We start from the raw sequence: 6,222 nt of genomic DNA, 5'->3' as shown, positions 1-6,222 counted from the left end.
GGTAGTTTGAAATCACCCAAGGTGGAAGTATGTGCACCATGAAAATCAATAAATACTACAAATCAGGGCCTTTCCCACCACTCCCCCACTCCCAAACTGGTTATTAAATATCGACCCACTGCCTTTTCCCTTACATTGCAGAATGCCAAGGGCTGACTACTCTGCTCACTCTTCTCCCCCACAGACCTCTCTCTACAGTGAAGTGGCTTCAGTCACTCCAGCGCTCCCCACAGGATGAGCATCATTTCCACATCTCCCTCCACACAGGAGCTGGGGCACTACACCAAGGCTCTGTGCTTGGGATCCTTAACTAGCATGCTGTGATGCAGGATAACCTGTTTCCACCTTGGAGACTGCTAGAGGAAAAAGTTCTCAGATTATCCCCGAAGCAGGGCCATCACTCACTCATTTTAAAGTTTTGCTACTACCCTTGATTTTTTCTGCAACTCTAAATAATTCTGAGAAGGTTACTTCTCTGCTTCCCTCCAGTATATTTATTTAAGCCTGAGGTTTGTGTTGAGCTTTGTTTCTCTGGAGTGATAAGGATATTATAAAGAAAAGTGCCGCTCAAACTTTAATGAACACACCCCAGGGTCTTGTTAAGATGTAGATTCTGAGCCCTGGCTGGCGTAGCTCAGTGGATTGAGCGTGGGCTGTGAACCAAAGTGTTGCAGGTTCGATTCCCAGCCAGGGTACATGCCTGAGTTACAGACTATAACCCCCAGCAACTGCACATTGGTGTTTCTCTCTGTCTCTCTATCTCCCTCCCTTCCCTCTCTAAAAATAAATAAATAAAATCTTAAAAAAAAAAGATGTAGATTCTGACTGGTTATGGGGGGATGCAAATACCACATTTCTAAGAAATTCCCAGGGATGCCATCGCTGTTTGTACAGGATCACATGACATAGGAAGAGTATAGGACATGTATGAACACTAAATTATTACTTCAAAAGACAGAAAAGAAAAAGGGAAAATGGACAGAAGAAGAAAGAAGTGAGGGGGAAAATGATGGGGGAGAGTTACAATCAAGTCTATTAGGCAGTCGGTTATAGGAGGAAACAGACACTGACTTCATTTTATCAAGGTATTCTCTGTCTAGGAAGCAACTTGATGCATTGAATTACAAGAAGGAGTGTAATACACCTGAGTGTCACACCAGTTTTCTGTCCTGCTACCTGGTGGAGAAGGGATCTTTGTGTGGGTCAGGGTGAAGACCCACCCTCCGTCAGGGTGAAGAAGAAAAGAAAACCCTTTCATGCCATCACCCAAGCTCTGGAGTCCCTTTCCCTTCTGCTCTCTGTTCTGAGAGGCAGTTTCCCTTCCCGGGATGGCTAATCAACCAGAGAGCACAGAGGTCTCCCTGCAGGCGGTAAGTACACTCAGGCAGGGTCAGCACTGCGCAGCAGACAGGTTTCAAACTTCACATTGAAACCTTCCCAATTTCACTTCAGACTCTGAGCTTTTCAAGGACATGGGAAGTCACATAAATAAATCAGTTTTGAACCCAACACCAAATTCACCAAATTTACTGGCATTCTTCCTATGAATAGAAATATTATATGCTGACCTGTACTCCCAGACATATATCAACTAACTAATTATTACAGTGACAGCTGACATTTTTGATGCTTGCTAATGTTTAGGTAAATGAGGGGAGCTGATGGCGATGTTGGTATTTTTATTTGAACAATTATTAGCTTAGCAAGGACTGGAAATCTATGTCCCCCACCCCCAGGCCACTGCCTGTCTTTGATACATGAGTTAAGAATGGAGTTAATTTTTAAATAGCTGGGAAAAAAAGAAAAAACATTATTTAGTGGTTCATGAAAATGATATGAAATTCAAATTTCAGTGGCCATAAGTAAAGTTTTATTGGAACACAGACACTTGTGTGTTTATACATTATCTGTGGCTGCTTTTGTGCTATAAGAGCAGAACTGAGTAGCTGTGACAGGGACCATATGGGCCACAGAGCCAAAAATATTTATTGTCTAGCTTTTTACAAAAATGTTTGCTGATCTCTGATTTAAAATGATAAATTCCCACAAGGGTATTAAATAACTACGTGAAACTCTAATGGGTTGAAAGAGTCTGTAAGTCTTCCAGAAGGGCAAGAAAACCTGCTGGGGACTAGCTGCCACACGGGGGAGTGTATCTCATTAACTAACTGAACTCCAGGCCTGTAGGGCATTTTAAGTGGCTTCATTCAGCTGCTAAAACCCTGCCATACTTTGCTTGGTGCACCCTGTACAACAGGAGGGCTACGGAGTGGGACGAAACTTTACTGTGCTGCTCTGCTGCTTTGCCTCCTGCGTGGGCGTGCAGCGAGCATTGCAACTTCTGGGAAAGAAAAGAGAGCGCCAGATTGTAAGAAATGGGGTGGCATTTCAAAAGTCATCTTGAATTTAAAGACCTAATTTCAAAACCCCATATTGTTCTGGTTCTGCATGTTCCTTTGTCACACACTTCCACCCAAACATTGTATTTCTGGAAAACAGTCCTCTGCCTCACACACACACTGAGCGGCTCAGATGCCAGGGGCCTCTGAAGTTTTTCTCTCTTCAGAGAGGATTCTCTCTGGAATCCTCTGGGGCAGGTTGCCTCAGTAACGTACCAAGAATATTTAGAAAGCTCACAAGTCTGTCCATAAACAGCTGTGTGATAAGCTACTACTAGTAAAGGAAAATTGTACCAGAATATTGTCATTAAAACACACATACACAACAACACATTTGCATAACCAAGAATTTTGCAATCCATGTGCAAACACTTGTAATAACACCAGAGATGAACTAACGGAGTTGCCTCAAATTATAAAGTGCAAGTGTATTTTGGGTATCCCTTCAAGGGACTTGATATGACAGATTCTTGCAGAGAACAACCAGAAATAAATAAATAAGCCCACACACAGGGGAACAATTGTTTGCCAAACCTTGGCATTAAGCCAGCAATCTTGATGTTTGCTCATTCAACACAAACTGGGTAAATACAGAGAGAAAACACCACTCTCAGGGTAATAGCTCAGAGTGGCGGCTGAACAGTAAATTTAACCATAATGATCTCATAGAATTATAAGACTTCCATTTACATCTACACTTAAGAACCTGTTCTGAACCACATTTAGATATTATATGGGTCTAATTCTGTGCTGAGATCTTAATGGGAATGTGTAAAAGGAGAAACAATACTTGCTGAATGGCAGTTGTAAAGGCAAGTTTGCTTTTTAGAAAGCTGTAACAACTCTTAAGGTTACACATGGCAATTTTCACACACTGATATTCTCACAATTAAAGAAAAGTAATGTTTAAATGATTTTTACTGCTTCCAATTTCAGCAGTACGTGGGCACCAAGCTCTGAGACTTTTCAAATTAGTGGTGTGATTTTTCCATGCTGGCCTTGAACATATTGTTTGACGCTCCAGGGGAGTTTGGCTGCTTGCAGAACTGAGAGGCTAGGGGAAGAACAAAGCTCTCTAAGAGACTTGAATTTTTCTGTACTGGAATGTGGTGGAAAGAAGGCTGAGCCAGCTGGCTCGATCCTGATTCCAGTCCTGCCCTGAGCTAGTGGACCAGTATCCAAGGAAGTTACTTAACCTCTGGGGGCCGGCCCCTCACTCTAATGAAGGGGCTGGTGTAAGAGATGCTGGATATTTAGTAGCTCCTAGAACACTGGTTCTTTATGGGAGGGGCTATAGCATCCGTTTCAGAATAATCTCTGCTGCTTGTCATAAGTGCAGGTTCCCAGCCATGTGAATAAACTTATTGGATCAGAATCTCTGAGACTGGTGCCCCAGAATCTGTACTTTCAAGAATTGTCTCAAATTATTCATATGCACAGGAATACTTGCCATTTTGCAGAGAGAATCTGGCCTTCAGAGGGAGGCAGACCTCTGCTCATCTCCGACCTTGGAAAATTACTTCACCTTCCTAGGTCTCAGTTTACTCATCTTTAAAATGGGACACAGTGATACCTGGAACTAATACAAAATAATATTGACTGTAAGAATTATATATACTTTCGATTAAAAAATAAAATAGGACATAGAAATAGTATCCACCTATTTTATGGTACCTAGGGTTGTTGGGAGGGTTAAATAATTTGTTAAAAAGGCATAGAAAGTGCTTCACTCACTGTAAGTAATTATGTACTACATCGCAGCTGAGATGATTTTGACTATATTTTGACATTTACAGTCAACTTATTTTTTTATTGTAAAGTAGATAAAATTTGACATAAAGTCCACAACTATATCAAATTCACAACACTGCAAGGGAAGAAAAAATATTTTGTTGAATAATCTGACTTTTGAAAAAGATTTAGGGTTTAAATTTTTTTAACCATGAGATTGATTACATTATTTTTATACCAACGTAGGTCAACTTACCTCTAGCCTGATGTATCAGGCCCTGACTCTAGGAACATTTTTTTTTAAGTTCAGCATTGCGTGTCACATACCACCAGCCAGACTCAGGCATTGCCCTTTTCACAGTGGATGCTGTTTTTTCCTCTGGAGAAGCCCCGTCTGAGCCCGGGTGAGGTATGTAGCCCCACAGTTCCCTGCTTCACCCTCCTTCCCTCTGCCCTCTCTCTCATTTACAGCAGCTACAGCAAGCCGCCTCTTTTTCAGAGCAAGCTGCCGTGAGGCCCTGATTGTCAGAATTACTTGGAGGGAAATTATAGCTCTCCTGTTCTAGAAAGTCTGTTGAGTCTTGCCAGGAGAATCATCACAGTGAGGGTGCTACTTATTTCTCTCCGTGTGAAGGCTGTGAATCTCAGGTGTAAGTACTGTTGCTGGGGTTGGAGATGAGGGAAGTAGGGAGGGAGAGAGAGAGAGAAAGAGAGAGGGAGAGGGGGAGATTGAAATTGTTTATAAAGGTCGGGACAATTTTTCCAAATAGATAAGGGTGTGTAGTATGCTCTGGACCAGCCTCCACTGGAAAAGAGTAGCTTGGTTCTTTACCTTTTCTGTGCATCCACACAGCAGGGGGCACCAGCGTCATTGCTTGCAGAAATGGCCTAGTTCCACTGGATTCCCCAAACATGGATTGGGCACTTAGTATGTGTCAGGTTCACTGTCAGGCCCATAATTGGCCCATGCTAACTCTGCTTCAGACTCACCTTTTAGCTGTGTGTTGGCAGGTGGAACTCTCATAGTGACAGGTGTTGAAAGAGTAAAGGTGTCAGGCAGACATTGTGGATGTAGAAGGAGAAAATGTCTTTCATTTCTAAAAAAATGAAATAGGTCTTTGTTAGAGATGCCTGCTCAGAAAGGGAATGTGCTAATACAAAACACCAGCTCAGTTTTGAAAATGGTCCTGATAGCTGTTGATGATTAGTTTTTTGGTATGTGATTCAGTACCTGCTTTTAGGTGCCAGTCTTAAGTAACTGCATAGTTTTTAAAAAGTCTTTGCTGTTCAAGTCTTCACGGAGTGTGCATCAGCTTGTGTGGGACATTTTGTAGGATCTGCGACTGAGCCTCTGTCCTTCTGGGGGTTCTTCTTACCAATTTTTTCTTGACGGAGTGTCTCAGACCAACCACCTCATTTTTTGTGTGAATCCTTCCATCACTTCTTAGATTGATACCCAGGAATCCCAGCTGACTCCATACCTACAGATGCTTATAAAATCAATTACTCAATACATTACCTTTTAATTTATGGCCAGACATCTTGTTACTTCCATTGAATTGAGCCAGCTTTCTCATGATCCACACATGTTTATGTAGCCTGTTTCTTTTTATATAACAGATTGAGGAAGAGGACAAGTGGCATGCCTCTTCATTTCTCTTGGGGCAACTTTGAAGCATACTTTGCTTTTTTCCTAAAAGAATGCCATTTGTTCCACATGCTTATTAACTCAACAAATATTTCTTGAATTCCTCCTGTGCTCCAGGCACTGTCCCAGGTATTGGGGGTACAGGAGAGACCTAAACAAAGGTCCTACCGTCATGAAGCTTATGGAGGGGCAATAGAATAAACAAAAAAGTAGACATCTACCATGAGAGGTGGTGAATGTGCTGTGCAGAAAAATAAATCCCAAAAACAGTAGAAAGTGACTGGAAGGGTGACGCAATTTTAGATTGGGGAGTCAGGAGAGATAGAGAAAAAATGACCCTTATGGGTGTGAGTGGGTGGAATGTTCAAAGCAGAGGGAACAGTAAGCAAAATGCCCTGTGCAGAAGCATAGGTGGGACATGGGAGGGAGAGCCTGGAGGCCAGG

Source organism: Phyllostomus hastatus, unplaced genomic scaffold (assembly GCF_019186645.2).
Source record: "Phyllostomus hastatus isolate PE091 unplaced genomic scaffold, TTU_PhHast_1.1 phas_contig_524, whole genome shotgun sequence".
Lineage (NCBI taxonomy): Eukaryota > Metazoa > Chordata > Mammalia > Chiroptera > Phyllostomidae > Phyllostomus > Phyllostomus hastatus.
The sequence above is the reverse complement of the archived record's forward strand: the minus strand, read 5'-3'. Positions refer to the sequence as shown.